The following is a 19,802-nucleotide window of genomic DNA, read 5'->3' as shown; positions in this document are numbered from 1 at the left end:
TTGGGTAGCCAGTGATAAACCGCTCTCCTCGCCCGTGTGGCCATGTGGGCCTAGAGTGCGGCTCGGCTGGACTCGAGACTAAATGTTGGGAGGGTGCGGCAGGAGCAGGCCAGGGCACGCTGTCGGGAGCGCTTTGCTGGGAGCTGTTACGGTGGCCTGTCAGCCTGGAGAACCGTGTGGAGGATAGCACTGCCTGCAGGTGCCCTGAGCCCAGATGACACAGAATTCCCCCTTTTCAGCGGAAGGTTTCATTTTCTACATGCCTTGGAAATACAGGCACATCAGAGGGCCCCATAAGAGGAGAGGGTAATTGGAGGTGAAGAAAACCTTACAGGCTCTCCTCCCGGCACAGGGGGTTCTTGCTCCTCCTAGGCTGTGACTGCAGGTCTGCAGGGAAGTCAGATCCGCCCAGCACCAGGCATTTGCTCTGTGCCAGGCCTGGATCATTGCCTGGAGACTCTACCCCATGTGAGCCCACAAAGACCCCGTGAGGTAGGTATTACCTCCACCTGATGGGTGAAGGCAGTATAGACTTCCTACCTTGTGTCACAAGGCCAGTAAGGAGGGGGCTCGGAGTTCAACCCCAGCTAGGGTTTTAAACTTTCTGCATAGAAGACATCCCCCCACCCACTAGGCTGGCTTGGGGAGCAGGCACGTAGTCTCTGTGTCTTGGGCTCCTCTCTGACACGGGAGTGGCAATCCCTACCTGCAGGGTTCTTGGGTCTGGATATAATGTGCCTGAAGGACCTGGGCAGCCACTGGAAATCAGGATGCATTTAGTGGTGACTTAGTTTTAAGCCAGAAATGACAATGAGACTGCCCCTCGTATGCTCTCCGACCTGTCCCCAGGTCCACCATCTCAGCAAAGCAAGCAGGCATTTGGCTGTTATGTCCCTCTTGCCCTCTCTCCTGTGCCCAGCTGCTGGCCTGCCTTCTCGCACTACCTCCGAGGCAGCCCACTGGGCAGGGACCTGCCAGTGTCTGGGGCCTGGCTGCATTGACATCAGCAGGTCTCCGCAGTGGGCTGGGAGCCCGGACACAGCAAGGGCTGTAGGTTCCAGGAGCAGTGCCCCGCGCCCCTCTCTAGACAGATGTTCCCTGGCTCCTGCTGGTCCTCAGCTTAGAATCAGGAACCCCTGTTGGTCCTGAGGCTCCCGGCCCACCCATCAGTCATCAGTGGCTCTTCCCTCCCCAAGCCCAGGGGCCGCAGTGCCCACCGGCCCAGTGCCCAGGAAAGGAGGCTCGCAGTCCCACTGCTGCCCCGCTGAGGCACTGGGCTGCTGTGGTGGACGTCTGTGTGCAGGAGGACTTACATTTTTAAGACCTCTAAATTGATCTCAATTTCAAAATGAAGAATGGCTTCTCCCCAGAGGCCATTCAAGCCCTTGCTCTGATTTTGCCCTGGGACCAGGATTGGATTTCTGTGGCTGCTCTTGGTCTCAGCTCCGGCAGGGGTGGGAAGGGGCCCGTGGGTGCCTGCAGAGCAGCACGGGGCACAAGGGCCCATCTGCTCTGCCAGGCGCCTCTCTTGCCCTCGAGCTGGAGCCGTAAGTCCACCCAGACACGCGGACGCACGTGCAGACTTCTCCCTGCCGCTGAGCCGCGTTCCCGTGTGAGAATGCCTGAGCTCACTTGAGATGGCGGTTAGGCTTGATCACAGGCGTGGCGAGAGAGGGAAAACCACCGGAATAGGTGATGAGGACAAAGACTCCTAAAACGTGCAAACTGAATAATTCAGGGACCCTCTGATCCAGTATCTGCTTTATCAGAATCCCTTTGATTTCAATTAAGTATGATTCACAGCTCAAAAGTATCTAGCCTGTGGCCCCCTCATTTTCCAAATAAGGGAATCAAGACACCAAAAGGCCCTGTGAGCAGTCTCTGTATGGAGCCCTCTGAATGCAGGTGCGGAAAGGGCAGGACTCCTGGAAGACTCGGAGGCAGTTAATGCCTGGCTTCAGGGCAGGCATGACGTCCCACAGCTGCCCCGCCCCGCCCCTTACAGTCCCATTCCCACCGGGTGGCTGAGTCCCTCTGCCTGGTCTATAGAAGGTGGGGGGAGGGGTATGATACCCACCTGATAGGTTTGTGGTGAGGATTAAGCGAGATGGTTCCTGTAAAGCCTGTGAATCCTGCTGGGCACACATGAAGCCCTCAGGAGAGGGGGGCCGCCATGGCTGTCACCGCGCTGGAGTTGGCAGCCTCCGTAAGTGGCCCTGCCTGGCCATCCACATGTGCACTGCTCTGGAGGTCTTAGCTATGAGGATTTTTTCCAGTATTGGAAGGGTGTGTATGTGCCCAAAGGTGGAGGGCAGAGAAGTGGGCTTCTCAGTTCAGAGTTACCCCGGATGTATGTAGACTGGCCTGCAGAAGTGAGGATGGCTGGTGAGAATCAAGGTGGAGATGGGGTGGGCACGGGAGCATGAAGGATCTGAGGTGTACATTCAGTGGGATTGGACTCCGCTGAACTCGGCGCTACCTTATAGATATCAGGGGAATAAGAGACCCCAGAAGTGGTTCACTTGAATCGCTGTGACCACGTCCTTGCCGATCTCCCCATCTCGCTCCATCCTTTAAGCCCCCTGGTGCACTGCAGCCCGAGTGATCCTCCTAAGCACCACTTCCGTCATGTTGCGCCCCCTCCTCAGCACCTTTTCACAACTGCCTGCGAGATACAGGACAAAGGCCTTTGCTGTGTGTGGGTGGAAGCGGGTGGGCACATGTGCATATGGATGTGAGTGTGAGAACATAGTATTTCTTAAATTCTCCAAAGTTCTGCTGGAAAAGCACAATACTAAGGTTTAGTGTGTCCTTTACACTGGGATAAAAGCTATGATTCACAAGTTTTAGATATATTAAAATAAGCTTATCTGTTATTACCCCCTCAAATTATTTTTCCCATAAGTAATATTGATGGAATAACACAGTCTTTGTGTATCACCCACCCCGTGTGACCTTGCTGAGCCTTAAAGTCGGCTTGGTTTTAGGGTGACTTTCTGGTACCCCTCAGCGAGGCAGGCTTCAGCACTCCCCCCAGTCCTGTGTCTGTGGTCCTCCTCGGCACCCCAGCACCTCCTGGAAGCCCCTGAGGGACATTTGCTAAGCGCCGCCCCTCCACACCCCCCTTTTCTCTTAGGCTGCTCCCCATCCGTCTGCCCTGTCCTCGTACTTCTCTCTCTTCAAAGGCTCTCTCCTTCCCTCCCTTTCAATCCAACACTTGCTCCCAGACCTCACATAACAAAAAATGGCTGGTACCTTTCACAAGATACCAGGCTTCAGATCCTGCCTACGAAGGCGCTATTATTATTATTCTCCCTTGATGGGTGAGGAAACTGAGGCACGGAGGGTCAGGACTGGCCCCAGGCCTGCACAGAGCACCCCCAGGCACCCAAGCGCCCTGCTGCACGTGCAGCCCTCAGCCCGCACACTCCCTGCCCTGAACTCTTGCTGTGGCGTGCTGCACCCTGGGGCTCCATTGCTAGGAAACTCTCACCTGTATCTTTATGTTTTTCTCTACTACCTGCCTTAAATTTTAGTTGGAAGACCAGGAAGATTTCTGTGAGAAGCCTTGTGAAAAGGCAAAGAGAATGAGGTGTATACAGAAGGCGTCTAAGAACCTAACTCTGAGGATGTCGTTCAGAAGGCACAGCCTTGGTCTGCGCGCAGCCCTGTCCTCGGGAGCACGTGGTGGGTCCTCAGCAGGGCCAGCGGCTTCCATCCCAGGCCTGGCATGACCCGGCCTGCCGCCTGGGCCCCTGGGCCCCTGCTCCTCAGTGATTCTCTCTCAGGACCTCCAGGACCCGGGGTCAGTCGGTGCTTTTTATGCTTCCCCTGAGGCCAACAGCCCCCGTCCAGAAGTCCCACCCAGACACCCTGGGTGTGCCAGGTGCCATGCCTCCATCAGGGAGGCAGCGCTGTTTCCCGTGTGAGGCCAGGGAAAGAGAAGCTCGGAGAGCCAGCGCCTCGTCCAGAATTCCCCAAGGCTGGCCAGGGACCTGAACCCAGCCTTCCCTTGACCCCCATGGCACCGGCCATTTCTCCTCACTAGTTTTCTGGCCCAAACTGCAGCACAGGGAAGCAGCCTGTCCTTGCCTGTCCCCTGAGCATGATGGGGAAAGCGAGATCCACCCTCATCCAGGTTTTCTCTGAAAGCCTGGCTAATCCATCAGCTGTCCATTTGGGCAGGTCAGATCTCCCCATTACCGTGGATTACCTCCCGTCTGATCAGAGGTGTGGGGGGTGGCGTGCAGAAGCCAGGGTGCTTTCTCTGCACAGATGGGGGTGCTCGGATTTCCAGGTCTGGCCTTCTTCCCTCAGAGCTGGGTCCCTGGGCATCGAAGGTCATTCACAGGACAGCCTGACCCTGAGTAGCTCCTCATTTGTTTAATGAGAACTTAGCAAGCACCTGTTGTCTGCCAAGCGCTGTGCTAGATATAAAATGACTTTGGCCCGAGTGGGTATTTCCTCATCCATTTCCGTTGTAATTATAGTGGAGCATCGTCAGGGTGAGAAACAAATTAGACACGACCAGAAACTTCCTCCTGGAGCTGACATGGTCTTGGCCCTGACCCATGCAGCCCACATCAGGGATCTGAGGAATACCACGGAGGCAGAGGTTCTCTGAGCCCCAGGCCTCGCATCACAGGGGTTCCGTCCAAAGGCCGAGCAGGGCAGGATGCCTGGTGTCCTTCAAGCAAAGGGAAGCCTAGAAGTTGGGATTCCAGCAGTCCATGAATGCAGGGGTCATGTGTGTGTGTGTGTGGCCTTTCTCCCTGCGGGACTCAGCTGTGGCTTCCCCGCCCAGGCCAGCTCCAGGCACAGCGGGAGGAGTTTGCTGTGCCCCGCTCACCCAGCCGGCAGAAGGTGCCTCGCCTCTGACAGCCAGACCTGTTCTCAGGACACCCCGCTGCTCCTTTAAAGTGCTGTCAGCCTAGGCCCCCAGGCTGGGCTGGGCCACAATGACACCTCAGATGTGTCATTAAAAGGCAGTAAAGAAATATGTGCTTTTGGGGCTTCTCAGAACTTAGTGCAATCATCTGAAATTCAGGTCAGGAACTGAAGCAGGAATAGTGTCTTTGAAATAGGACTTTGCAAATAGCTGGACTGCTGTGGCTGTCACCAGAGCCACCGAGGAGAGAATCCCTCTCTGTAAGGGTGGTGGGGAGATGCCACCTGTTCAGCAGCAAGAGGCTAGACAATGTGGCCCCAGGGATTTCCGGAAGGCACTGTGGGACCAGCATGGACCCCGAGCCCCACCTGTGCACCCGCCAGGTGCCCCCCGAGCCTGACCAGCTCCCCCCTTGGTCTGGGCCCCTGATTTGCTGTTTCCCTGTGCACTGGACCGTGGGTGTCAGCTTGCCCCACACCCATCCCTCCTGTTCTCAGGCTGAACGGCGCCTCGGGTTTTCCTGGAGAAGCTGCTCCATGCTTGAACCTCCTGGTGCAGGTGGAACCAACGCACCTGAGGCGATGAGAGAGGAGCATGGAGACCCGGATGGCGCCGCATGGCTCAGGTCTTCCCCAGCAGTCGGTTCAGAGCTGGCCCTGCGACCTGAAGATGCTGGTCCCGGCTCAACCCCGACCTGAACGGGGCAAGGAAGACTCTGTCACCGAGGGTGCTCCCTGGACAGGAGGTGAGTTTGGGGCTCTGCTGGCGATGCTGCCCTTGAGGAGGGCCTCCCTGAGCACCCAGGCGACAGAGGGAAGCAGAGCCTGGATAGGGCCGGAGCGCTGGCATCGTTGTTGGAGCCCAGACCCCGCTGTGCCTCAGGCTCTCACCGGGCTTCCCGTCAGGGGAGACGATCGACCCCCTTCGTGTGCTGTCCCTCTGCCCAGAGGCCCCCTCAGCGCCCCAGCTGGCCCCCTCGCCATGCCCACGTCCCGCTTACCCTGAGGGCATCAGGGCCTCCACCCGGCCTCTCCGAGCTCCTCCTTCCTGCGACTTTGTACGTGAAGAGACGCCGGTCGTTCCCATGCAGCATGTGACCGACTGACCAGGATACACGGTTCCCCATTTGCCCTTCATGGCTCTTGCCACCAACGTGTTCCATCCCTGATATGACCTGGTACCTGGAAAAGTGCCAGCACGTAGAAGGTCTCAATAAATACTCGTTGCCTGAGCACAGCATTTAGCAGGGGAGGCGTCAGGGGCTCTTCTCAGGGTCAACCCTGGGGAAGGCTGGTCACTCTCACCCAGTCAATCCATTGCCCACTCCATCCCTCACTGAGGATGACAGTTTGGGGCTAAAATTCTTTAGTGAACATTTATGAAGTGCCCACTGTGTGCCAGTCACTGAGATAAGCACTGGGCACACAAAGACACACACAGTTCCTTCTCCCACAAAGTGCCCGTCAGGAGAGAGGACACACAGAGAGCCACATGCCACCGGGCCTAGTGCTATGTTTGCCCAACTGAGATGGGGGCTGGCCTGGTGAGAGACGCCTTCCCGGGAGGGTGATATCCAAGCTGCCCCCTGCCTGCCTTGGCAGGAGGGCATGGCAGGGTGGGTGCGGCCTGTGGGTGGGGAGAGAAGATGGGGAGAAACAGATGAAACAGCCTGCTCTGAAGGCAGGGGCAGGAACACCTGCTGATTCCCTCCTCCACTTTTCCTGTCGGGGCTGCCCCTGCAGAAGCTGCATTTGTCCCCTTACCCATTCTCGGCCACCAGACCAGGTTCCACTCTCAAGACCCAGTAGATGGGGGTCTTTGAGTCTCAAGGCAAAAAAGACTCATCTTCTCCTTTACTTACCTGCCCCCACATCAGTGTCATCACCTGGAAATCTCCATAGGCTCTCAAACGTCCAAGTTTAGGTTTCTCTGAAAAGCCACCCCTTTGCAGTCCATGTCCACCACCACTGAACACCTGGAAGGGGGATGGCACCCGCCTCTTGTCCTCAGTGACTCGCCTCCCCTCCAGTTGCATCCCAGACCATCCATCCCTCCTTTCTCACCTGCATCATCCCTGAATGACACCTCTGAGGGAGAGGTTAGCCCAGAGCCGGCTGAGATCCGGAGGACTTCTTTCCCCGCCCGCACCTCCACGTGCACCGCCCTTTGTGCCGTGCTCCCACGCTCACACACAGGTCCACCTGCACGCACGGTCACCCCCTCACTGGAGGGAAGTCCTCGGCCAGTCCTAGGGACACAATGCTTTCTTTCCAGCCAAAAGAGCAGAGACAAAGTCATTTCCACTGTGACTAAGTAATCCTAAAATTTCTCCAGAAGCCCAATTTGATTGAGTTAATAGAGACTTTTCTACAGGCATAGCTTCCAAAGATATCTTTCAGCCTCAGGCAAAGTCCTGATAGTATATTAATCAAAGCTCCACCCTCAGTACCAGCCCACCCACCCTGACACTCACCTGAGGGGTCCATGGAGGGCGGGACTGTCACTGAGCACCTATGCTGATTGATGTCCCAGGGCATCCCCTCGCTCAGTCCTGGCCTCAGGGCCCGTGACACCACCACACCTGGGTGGGCCTCACAGTCTGAGGGTCCCTGTTTTACTTTATCAGACGACATATGACATATTACAGTGATTGGAGCACATGCATTGCCAAGAGGCCAGCCGGGTGTGAGTCCTGGGACCTCTAATTCCCAGCCGCATGACCGCAGGCAAGTTCCTTAGCTCCTCTAAGCCTGTGAAGGTGGGGGCAATGCAACCGCTTCAGGGCCTTGAATCCCAGGGGGTCGTGCAGGGCGGCCCCTGCCCACGGACCAGGCACAAAGCAGACGCACAGTGACGAGTCTTACTGCTTCAGTCCCTAAAGCCTCAGCCTCCGTTTCTTGTAATTCATCAGAATTCTTTGTAATTCATCATTTTAAAAAACTTCTAATTCAAGTTTTTGCTTGAAAAATATAAAAACCTGCACACAGCGTAGTAAATGATCACAAGGAGCCTGCCTGGAGGAGGGCAGCGGCGGGGGCAGCCTGGCCCTAGGGTGCGGGGAGCGGGAACTGTGCGGGAAGGGAGGGCCCTGGGCAAAGAGGACCCCGGGGACAGCCCACGCCCAGAAGTCAGCCTCTGCCCCCCCCCGAGTTCTGCCGGTGGATGACTCCTGTCCTGGTCCTGCCCGTCTCCTCTCCTGTTTGAAGGCTTCAGCTCTGAATGTCGTGTTCTTCACGACCACCTAAGCCAGATGGTGGAAAAACAAAAAACTCTTCTCTGGGTTTCTTCTGATGTGCCCACAGTGGCCTGACGATCCCACCCCTAAAAAAATGAAGGGAGGAGGGAAGAAAGACCTTTTCTAAACAGTTGAGGAAAATGGGAAAAAAAAAGCAATACAGGAAACGGGAAATCGGGTGCATCACAGAAGCCTCCTCCTGCAGGGCCAGCAGGCTTCCCAAGCTTCCTGTGGCACAACTGAGAAGCTGCCGGGCAGTGGGTCGGTCCCACCCCGGCCCAGCTCCCCCTGGCTTCTGCCCACCCTGAGGTCCAGAGCGAGGAGGCTGGCTGACCACAGGTAAACACGGTGCCACATGAGGAGGTTTCCTGTCCAGGGTCTCCGCTAAGGGACTTATGGGTCACTACTTCACACCTCCCTGCCTGACTCCTCACTAAATTCACAGGCCCTTTGCAACTCCTAGGGAAGGTACTGGCCATGGCCTCTCAGACCCAGTGATGAGCTCCACGCCGGCCTAGGCCATTGTAAGGTCCCAGGCAGCCATGCCATCTCAGCTGCTCGTGGGGGCAGGACCCCTGGGAAACGTGTCTCACTGTGACAGGAGTACCCAGCCCAGGATCACCAGCTCCCACCAGGAACCTCGGGTGTGCTGCTGACAGACAGAACTCTGGCTCCTGAGATGCAAGGCTTCCGTTTCTGGCATCTTGATATTTGGAGAGTTTTCATCAAAAGCCCTTCAAGGAGAGTCAACGCACCTTTTCTTAATGGCAATTCAAACACCTTTTCGTGCATGTATGTGCCACCTGTTGTAACTCTTGGGGGGAAATGTGTTCCCAGCCCAGGACAAATTACCTTTGAAACCAAAACCAGTCAAAGGGAGAAATAAAGTGGGAGAAACTCGTTTTTTGCTTACTAGCAGTGGTCCACTTCTGCTCGCCCGTCTCTTGCAACCTGGCTGCAAAAAGGGCCCCACCCAACCTCTCTGGTCCAGATATGCCCTCCCTCCCCCTTGTAATCACCTATTGATCTGGAGATGGGCTGCTTCCCTCACCCCTTGGAAACACCTGTTGGTATGGAGATGCACTAAGGCCAGACAAGAGATTCTGGAAATACTGCGATTTTATCCACATCTGTGTATCCTCTTCAGTGAAATGTCTCATGTCTTCTCCACTTCCTAATTTGGGTTGCTTGTTTTTATTTGCTTTTTGTTGTGTTTTCTATCTCTGCTGAGTCTGCAGGGTTCTTTTTAGATTCTAGAAAATTAGCTCTTTGTCAACTATGCAGTTTGCAAATATTTTCTGTAGCTTGACTTTCTATCCTTGGACAGGATATTTCAGATTGAAAGTTTTAAAATTTTGAGTAAGTCCAATTTATCAATTTTTCCTTTTATGGACTGTACTTTTGCTATTAACCCCAAGAACTTTTAGCCTAACCCCAGGTCCAGAAGGTTTTTTTGTATTATTTTTTTCTGAGAGTTTTATAGCTTGACATTTCATTTTTAAGTCCGTGGCTCATGCTGAGCTGACTTGGATAATGTGTGAGGTTTAGGCTGATTCCTTTTTTTGCCTGTGAGTGTTCATTTTTTAGATGTATTTTCAAAGGTTAATCCCTAGAGCAAACTTTGAAATGGAGATTATGTTATCATCCCATTTTACAAATGGAAAAACTCCAGTGAGATTTGGTCATGTGACCGAGGCCCAGTGGCTGATAAGTAGTGGGGCAAAGGTGACAGTCTGAATGTAGGTCTAACTGCCTTACTCACCTGAATGTAGGTTTAGCCCCCACCCAGGGCCCCACTCCTTCCCTTCTCTCTGGGGGAGTCCTGCTTCCTGGGTGGATGTTCCAGTTTTCTGTACACAGACCTTTGCCCTGACCAGCCTTTGCCATCACCTCAGCACAGTGACCAGAGGCGGGGACCCAGCCCCCACATTCAACAAAAGATGGCCCTCAAACAGCCCTGTGGGTAAAATCTCAATATTTCCAGAATCTCTTGTCTGGCCTTAGTGCATCTCCATATCAACAGGTGTTTCCAAGGGGTGGAGGGAAGCAGCCCATCTCCAGATCAATAGGTGATTTCAAGGGGGAGGGAGGGCATATGTGGACCAGAGAGGTTGGGTGGGTCCCATTTTGCAGCCGGGTCATAAGAGACGCGGGAGAGCAGAAGTGGACCACTGCTTATAGGCAATAAACAGTTTCTCCCACTTCGTTTCTCCCTTTGATTTCGGTTTCTAAGGTTATTTGCCCCCAGCTGGGAACATATTCCCTCCCCCTCCAAACCCCCCAGAGTTATAAGCCCTCAACTCTCTTAAACCCTGGGACAGGCAAGCTGCAGGCGTGACCACCTCACCTCCCACTGAGAGTCAGTGGGCAGCAGAGGGGGCCGACCGCTCTGGCCCGCCTCCCGTTTCCTCGGACGGACGCCTCGCTCTCCCGGTTCCTCCCCAGCAGCAGGGGTGAGAGCCTGCAACTCAAAGGCTGAGGCTGACGAGGGCTGGAGGCGCTCTGGGGTGCTCTGGGGGACAGACCCTCCCAGGCACACAGCCCCACTGCTGCATTGGGCCTCAGGCCAGCGGCTGGGTGGCCCCCGGTGGAGGGTGGACAGGGAGGGAAGCCAGGCCAGCGTGCAGGAAGTGGCTGCGTGGGGCCCTGGACACTGAGGTTGGGGGCGGGGGGCAGGCCTGGAGGGGCCTGGGTGTTGGCATGGGTGGGCGGGTGGTGCTGGACGTCCAGGAGGGCCCGGAAGGGCAGGGAGTGAGGTCTGGTGGGGCCTGGATGACTGGTTTGTGGGGACGCCCTGGGTGGCTGGAGGGGCTGCTGACCCATGGCCGTGGGCAGGGAGCGGTGGCTGGGCAATCTCGCTGTCTCCACCACAGGGACCTGGAAGCCTCCTGGTGGCCAGCGGCAGCTTCAGCCCATGTTCCTGGGGCAGCACAAGTGCTGGCGGACTGAGTAGCCATTAAGTGCTGTTCCTGCCGCCGGCCCAGCACCACCAGGGACCTGCCGGCCTCCACCCCTCTCTGGTGGGTTGCCAGGTGGAGGCTGAAGCTTGTCCCTCCCATTTCTAAACCCTGCTCAGAGGCCTGAGCGGCCCAGGCACAGTGCCCCTGCTGGAACCCACCAGGGTCATGGGAGCGAGGGCCACCTGCCACAATACTTTTGTCCCACCTGGCGTCCCAGATCGCTCCCACCTCCTTCCCTCCAGGTGTCAGGTGGCAATGACGGCCCCTGGTGGCCCTCTGACATCCACCCACCACCCCCACATCCTCAGGGCAGGTGGGGCTGGGCCTGCTGAGGGGCTAGGGCCCTCGGCTTGGTGATGCCCAGCAATGTGTGGAGAGGCACCCTCTCCTGTGCCGTGTCCAGGCAGGCGGGGAGGCCTGGGGCGTGGGAGCTGCCCAGCCTGCTGGCCTGAGGTCCTGTCCACTCTGAGCCCCTGTGCGGGCTGGGCGCTGCGCTCACCTAGGTCCTGCCGGGAGGTCCAGCCTCGGTCGGTCTGGCTCCTCCCAGACTCTTCCTGCGTGCTGCTGGCTCCTCCTTGGCGTCCCCCTGTTTTCTCTTTCTACCTCTTTCCTGCTGCTTCCACCCATCTCTGCCTTCCCGCTGAGATGGGCTCCAGTTCCCTCCCCACCAGACTAGCTTGGACTGGCTGGGTGTTTGCCCCCCATGCAACCACGGAGGAGACACTGGGCATGTGAAGTCTGAGTCTGATTGTCGTGTCGTCCTCCCCAGGCCCCTGGGACATCACCTGTAGCACCTGGGAAATGGGCAGCCCCACTTGGCATCTTACTCGGATGCTGTTTGTCATGTTCCCTCTGGTCACCATGCCGCCCCCAGGACATGATCTCAGGCCAGCCACTCTCTGATTCCCACACCCCCCACCTGCTGCTTGAACAGGGGCAAAGTGAGAGCCCCAGACTCACCCGCCTTCCTCCCCCAGCACCCTCCTGTCAGCTGTGTAACAGAGATCATTCTAGGACTTGTCCAAACCATTTACAGCCTTTGAAGTAAAGAACAAAAGGAAACACGGCGTTGACAAGACCACACTGACATCACCAGCGACTCCCCCTCCCAGTCCTGGGGGCTCCCTGGGTAGCAGACGTAAGGGATTCGGCAGGAGGTAAGGCCTGCTCCGTGGAGCTGAGAGCGGGAACAACGGGAAGCTCCTGCAGGGCTTACAACCAGCTGGGCGGTGGAGACGGGGGTGGAGGGGGGGGCAACTGGGCAGATGTGCAGCGTGGAGAGTGAGCCGGAGGCATGGAGTGGGTGCTGGTCCAGTTAGGAGGCCGCTGTCATCGTTCTGGCAAGAGACAATTGGCATCTGGACTGGTGAGCTGGTGACACAGAAGGAACGGATGGTGCCAGTTTGGGAGGCAGCGGCCCACTCCACCTGGCCCGGGACTGGCTGTGGGAGGCATGGCAAGGAGGAGGAATGCCAAGGTCACCTTGGGGTGTGGCTTTCCCAGAGAAACAGAGAGTCCCTTAGAATGTCCCACGAGCACGGAGTCTGTGTCAGTCTAGCTCACTGCTCTGTCCCCGATGCCTGGCACTTGGTGGGTGCTCAATAGATGGTTGCTGATTTTTGGTATTGACAGCTAACGAATGGAACACACAAGTTTGGAGAGGAAGCCCATGAGCTCAGTGTGGTACATGTTGACTCTAAGGTGCCTTTAATTAGCCAAGAACTGTCAGGTGTCGCTCAGAGTAAAGGTCTAAGCTAACGATCAAAATGTGCGAGTCGTTTGTTACAGGGCATGCCTGGCATTCATTCATTCTAAGTGCTAAGTGAACAAAACGAAGTCCCTGCCCTTTGGAGTTTATAATCTAATGGAGAAAGAAAAGAAATACATAATAAAATATTTTTATCCATAGTGCTTAACAACCACCTGCCATTTTCTTGATTGAAGTCCTAGGGAGAGTTGAGTAGTCTATCTTCCAATAAAACATTTGATCTAGAAATATAAATCAGTGGGCCACCTGTGTAGAGGGGTTAGGCCTGCCGGAGTTGGGATCCGGTTGCTGTTCTGTACAGACTGGAAGTCCTTACCGATCAGGTACCATGTGGGTAGATTTGAGGCGAAGAAGGAGGAAGCCGCGCGGCTCTCTTGGGGAGGCCTGTTCCCTACAGAGGAAATAGCAAGTGCAAAGGTCCTGAGGGGGGACACACTTGACACGGTGGAGGAGCCGCAGGAGGCCCTCGTGGCAGGAAGAGGGTCAGGGAAGGCCTGGTCCGCAGGCGATGAGACCCTCAAGCGGTGGCCAGGAGAGACCCTGTGAGGCCCCGTAGGCTATTGCAAGGGCTTCAGTTTTTACTCTGAATGAGCCACTGGAGGGTCCTGAGCAGGGCGGTGGCCTCCTGTGGCCAACATTTTAAGAGTCTCACTCTGGCTGCTGGGCTAAGAGTAGATGGTGGAGGGGAAGAGAGAGGCAGAGGCCCACAGGAGGCTCGGGCTAGGACGGCTGTGGGCAGAGGCTGAGAGGTGGTCGGATTCCGGCTGCATTCTGTGTGGCCGCGGGAAGGAGAAGACAGAAGACTTGGCAACATCAGGGTCTCTGCGGACCCGGAGGACGAGGACGGCCCTCCCGAGACGGGGAGGCTGAGCGTGGAGCGGGCCACAGGGGAGCACAGAGAGTTCGGATCTGGACACCCTGAGTGTCAGGTGCCCCCTGGGGCGCTGAGGTTGCCTAGAGACAGGGAACAAAGTGTGCAGTGGAAAGGAGGGGGCCTGGCGCTGGGCCCGGGGGTCAGGTCTCAGAACAGGAGCCTGTAGAAGAAACAGGGGCAAGTGAGCAGAAAGGGGGAGAGGTCCTGGAGAATATTAGCACGTGGCTGAGGTAAGTCAGTAGTCTGAGAAAAAAGAGTGAGAGATCGGAACTACTAACTAGGAGCCAGGAATCACTCAGAGGCTACAGCAATGTGGGCATCGCTGGTGCCCTTGGCAACAGCTCCTCCATGAGGTGTGGAGGCCAGAAGCAGGCGAGGCGGGGGCAGGAGCTGTGGAGCGCCAGACAGTGGGTGCAGCGAACCTCCGAGAAGTCTGGGTGTCAAAGGGGTTCTGCGAGTTACTGTTATGCCCATTTTTACAGTCAAGAAACTGAGGCCTAGAGAGTTTACTTGCTCAAGGTCAGAGAGTAGGTAACGAACACGGGGTTTGAATTCAGGGCAGTGGGACCCCCGATCCTTTGCTTTTCCCACTTCATGACAGACCTATCAGGCACTCTGAGCTCAAAAGGACAGGAGGAAACAGATAGAACACACCGCAGAGGTGGAGGGGAGAGCTCGTGGGCAGTGGGGCCGCAGAGACCAGAGCAGGGCAAACACGGGCTCCCCAACCTCTCCAGACGCGCAGGAGAGCAGGTGCTCAGTCCTGGGGGCCGGGCCCCTCTGGCTGGCTTTTCAGAGAGGCCCCGTTTCCCACAGCCTCCAACTGCAGCTTTGCAAATACCCTGATTTTAAAAATGTCATTTCTCCTGAATTGTTATCCCTGCAGCCCCAGGACAATTGATGACAGTTCGCATCGTTACCATTCCACGGGCACGCGCAGTAAAAGAGCTGGAGGCTCTGCGAAGGCTTCTCTTGTGAGGCTTTCTCCTGAATCCTGACTTCAGGTCGATGCAGGTGCGCCGTGCCAGGTGCGGCGGTGTGCTGCCGAGAGCAGGATGAAGGGTGACAGGGTGTCCCTAAAACGGAATGCGCGCAGCCACCACGGACCACGCTCCAGACAGCAGTGCAGGGAGGTGCCCCTGCTAAGAACAGGGGACGCAGGCCACACAACAGCCCACGCTGTGCATGGACAGGGAGAGGAGAAGGAATGGAAAGGAGGGAGAAACCTGGAAAATGTTGTAAAAGAAAATACTGAAATATGAACAAGGCCCCACTCTGGGAGGTTCCTTTACTGATCCTTTAATTTTCTTTCTTGTAGCTGTCTATGTGCCTTAGATTTTCTGTGAGGTATATATATTGCTTCCATAATCAAAATGGCAATAAATGATTATTTAAAACAGAAGTATGAGGCTTAACACTGGTCCTCCAGGGGCTTGAATCACGGGCAGAGACGAACGTAGGCAGGCGGCTTTCTGCGGCCACCTTGCGGAACGGACCTGCTCCGGAACCTGCCAACCCCCGTGCTTCCTGTCTTCTTGCTGCTGTCCGTCTGGATCCCCATCCATGCATCCCGCGGGGCACCCTCTCGTGTCTCTCTTTCCCCTCCGCTCCCCTCTAAGCTCCGGAGGCCTCTCTGGGTCTCCGCAGCCTGGCATCAGGCCTAATCTGTGTGCTCTGCAAGTCGCTGGGTAATTAACGGGCCACCTCCTTCTGCCCCTCGCTCCCCACTCTCCGTAGCAGTCAAAGCGGAGCGGACGGAGCCTCAGCACGTCGTGGTCATCTATGGGACGTGCAGGCAGCCGCTGGCCATTCTGACAGAGTTCGTGGCCAATGACTCCCCAGAGAAGATGTGCCCACACACAGCCTCCCCTGGCCGCTCAAGTTCCGCATCGGCCATGAGACCAGCCTGGCCGTGAACTTCCTGTACAGTATTGAACCTCCTCTGCTCCGCCTGGACCTCAAGCCAGGCAACACCTTCCTGCATGCCAAGGTCAGGGCCCCGGGCAGCCTCCTGGCCCCCCTTTTCTCTCTCTCCAGTGCCTCCGGGTAGGCAGGATCATCCGCCTGCCTGACTGGCCTGCGAAGAGTCTGAGGTGCTCCTGTCGTGGGAAAGCACTGCAGGCCGGGCCGTGTGCTTGCGGAGCTGGGACCTGCCCCCTGCAGGAAGCCTTTTGGCTCTTATCTTCCATTTCAAATTGGGGGGGGGTCAATCCATGCTCCTCCCATTCTTTACTTTCGGTGGGATCATATGAAGATGAAATGATTCCTAGGAGAGGCCCCAGTGGCCCTCAGCTCCTCAAACTCCATCTTCCCTTCTGCCCAGGACCTCTGCATGTCTGTTCCCGCTGCCGGGGGCAGTACTTTCCAGCTCCCCTCTTCTTCCAGCCGGGGCCTGCTCACCCTTCAGCTCTCGGCTTAAACGTCACCTCCCCAGGGAGGCTCTCCCTGGTCTACCCCAGCAGGCCCTGTACCTGTGCCCACCATCGCTGTGCCCACCATCACTGTGCCTGTGTCTGCACATTGTAACCCCAACTGCAAGTGTGCGGTCATCTGTGCAGCTGTTTCATCAGTGACTCTGCCGCTCTTTGAATGAGCCTTGAGGAGGACAGTAGCCTCAGGAGCCTTGTCTTTCTTATCTGCCACCTGATCCTCCGGACCCAGCCTGATGGGCACTCAGGGGTCACTCAGTTGGCATAGGAATGACTCAGGAACAGAGGCAAAGTGTGATAGGTACAGGTGTGTGAGTGCCCCAGGGCCATGGGGCCCGGATGACCCCCACCTGTGTCCAGAGCCTCTGCCGGACTTGCCACGTGCCAGGTACCTGTCCCAGGCTTTCTGCACATTTCTCCAGGTAATGCGCATAACCGCACTGTGAGTTAAATGCTCACATCATTTCCGTTCTACAGATGAGGAAACTGAAGCTCTGATAAGGTGAGTAACCTGTCCAAGGTCGTCCTGCTTGCGTATAGTAGAGCTGGGAGAGCCATGCACTCAGCCACTGCATTCTACAGGGTGGGTGGACAGCAGCGGGTGAGAAACCTGGGCAGTTTGCTGGAGGCAAGATTGCTCTGCACCACCTCTGACTTCCTCTGAGATTTCAGGCTTCGGCCTGTCCAGGTGGATGGAACGGTTAGCCCGGACACAGTACCCTGAGAGGTCGGCTCTGCAGGTGCCCTAGGCTGCACCCCTCCTGAGATGGTCCTGGAGAATATCGAGGCCCCCGGCCCAAGTACAGTGCACACAGGTGAGGGGATGGGCTCTGCGCTGCCTTCCCTGGCAGCAGATTGTGCCCACCCTGCCTGGACCCCGCAGCCCAAAGGGCAGGGTGGCAGGGCCGGGATTAGGCCCTCGCAGCCCACAAGGAGGAGGGTTGCAGCTGGAGAGGCTTTTCCTGGACTGAGTGGCCCGCGAGGCCCCTGACTGGGGTGACCAGATCTGAGAAGTCCATGCCCACTCTCCTCGTGGGCAGCCTCGGACGGCCATCTGGGAGCCTCTCACTCAGAAGACACTACCTTCAGGTTGTAGGCGGCGGCAGCACCTTTGGGTGGGGCCTGGGAGGGGCAGGACACAGAGCAGCTTTGTGTTGGGGAACTGTCTTCTCCCCAGGGGATCCCATCTGCACCCCCTTCCTTCCTGCCCCTAGTTCCCAGAGCTCACCCAGCAGCAGAAGGAGAGACAGGTGTGAGCCCACATCGTGTTCTCTGACTGTAAGTCCTGTGCCCCCTAAGTGCTTTTCCTGCCTCTCAGGTCCCTACCCCTGCTGCCCACATGCCAGGTAAATAGACTGTCAGGAAACTTGGACTTTCCAACGAAACTGAAAGTCAGCGTCTTCTGACCGCTGGTCAGTCCTGCTGCCGTTGGAGAGCAAAGGCCTTTAGTGTGGGCGCATCAGTCTGCGCCTGGGAGGCAGCCAGAGCTGGGCCAGGCTCCACTGTTCAAATGGGCCCCACAGGTCAGCCTGCAGTCTGCTTCTCGGGTCCACCCCACCCCAAGATCCAGAGCCAGGGGCAGCTGGTTGGCAGGACAGGACCCTCAGGAGGCCCAGGCTCTGGCCCCTGCTACCAAATCATCACTCAGAGCTGGTGCCCCAGCACATACTCATATGCCCGGGCAGCCCAGGGGCTGTCTGCCATTCCAGGCTCCCCATGGGTGGCACCCTAAAAGTCTGGTCCCCAAATTGTTTCCCTTTCTCTCCCTCCCTTCTTTTTTTTTAAATCTTCTGACCACACTAGCCTCCTCCAACTTTTCTCAGGGCTGGTCAGGAAACAGGTGGAGCAGACAACATAAGATGCAGGTTTGCAGACCTAGGCCCAAAAGGCAGCCCTGCCACCTTGGGGAGCCACCCTCCCCGTGTGAGAGGCTTCTCCTCTGAAATGGAGGTTGTGTGGACCGACCCCCGGGGTGACAAGCAGGTCAGGAGATAATGTGGGGCGAGGTCCACCACGACCCCTGCACAGGAGGGGAGCTGGAGCCACAGATAGCCTGGGCCCTGGGCCTGGGGGGACGGGGAGGCAGTGGGCAGCCCCTGGGCAGGGGCGGTGTGTGGAGGATCCCAGTAGGTGGGCATGTCAGAAATGCCCCAAGGCAGGCCAGTCCTCAGTGAGCTGGCAGTGGGCAGCTGCCTGCCTCTGTCCTGAGACTGGCAGGGAGGCAGGACCCCAGGTGCCTCTGTTGGGGCTGTCCACATTCAGGAAGCCCTCTTGCCCACCCCTCCATCCCTACTTGTCTCAGGGCAGCACGCCGGACCGCTGTGCCCCACGTGTCCACCACCATCTGGGTGAGTGGAGCCCTGGAGCTGGGTGGTGGTCCCCACGGCTGCCAGGGCTCTGCCACGTGGCTTGGAGCGCTGAGTTACCGTGTGGTTGCTGGATTAAGGCCCGTTGGACCGTGAACTCCAAGAAGGCAGGGACCCTGGGCACCGTCACTGCTGCACTCCTAACACCTTGCTCAGGGCCCAGTGCATAACTGTTGCTCAATAACTGTCCACTGAGCAGGTCAAGGCTGGGTGGGTGGGTCGAGGAAGTTGCACAGCCCCATTCCACTCACCTCGGTTCCCAGGACATGGCCCCTGCCTGTGGCCTCCAGAACCCACCGGGGGAGGAGTTAAGGGCCTGAAGCTTTGAAGACCTGTGGTCCCAGGTGGACATCTGAGGGGCTGACGCAGATGCCCCGCAGGCCTGACTGGGATGGGACAGACCCAGGCGTGCCCTTGCAGTGCCCTTTGGAGGCAGCCGGGCCAGGACTCACCTGCTGTAAAGGCAGATGAGTGATCCTTTGATTAAAAGGTATTCCGCAGAGACAGGCAGAGAGGAGAGGAGATGGGGGCCACAGCCAGGCCTCCTGGGAGAGAGCAGAGCCTGGGCCGCCCCTGCCCTCTCTGCGTTCCTGGGTCCCACACCCATCTCTTGGCCCCGGTGTACCCAGGGGGTTGGAGCCCAGCCCTCCCCCTGCCCACTCTGCTGTCAATCTGCCGTCTGGCAGAAGACTTGACACTTGGTGACAGCTGTGGCAGCTTCTCCCTGCCCCGCCCCCCGCCCCTGTCTGCCCTCTTCCCCTCTCTGCCTGTCAGCTCTTCCCAGCCTGCTGTGGGGTTGGCTGCCCTCCCCAACCCCTATCTCCCTCCCCACTCCTTTGTCATCTCTTTCAATTCCCACAGCTGATCAGCCTGTGTGACCTCACGAGATCGATAGCTTCTGGGCGCCCATGCAGGTCAAGATCTTTCCTAGGCTGAGTGTGTGCGTGTGCGCGCAGGTGGGTGGTCTGGCTAGAGGGTGGGTGTCAGCAGCTGAGAGACCTGGGGTTTCCAGCCCCTCGGGGGTCTGATGCATTCTCCAGGAGGTGGGCACTGGGTTCCTGACACCCCCAGCCTGCTCTCCCACCTTCAGGAATCCAGGTGCCCCTGGGGACAGGAGCCTCGCCCAGGGCTTAGCACACACGCAGATTCAGATCAAAGTCCATAATTAAGTGTTCAGGGCAAGTTAAGTGCTCCAAACTTGGGTGCTAAAAATACTGTATTTAGCATGCAAATTATGCCCTGACAGCTCTGAGCCTGGGCCCGTGGGCGCCCCTCCTTGTTT

Source organism: Manis javanica, chromosome 6 (assembly GCF_040802235.1).
Source record: "Manis javanica isolate MJ-LG chromosome 6, MJ_LKY, whole genome shotgun sequence".
Lineage (NCBI taxonomy): Eukaryota > Metazoa > Chordata > Mammalia > Pholidota > Manidae > Manis > Manis javanica.
This window is presented reverse-complemented; position numbering follows the sequence as displayed.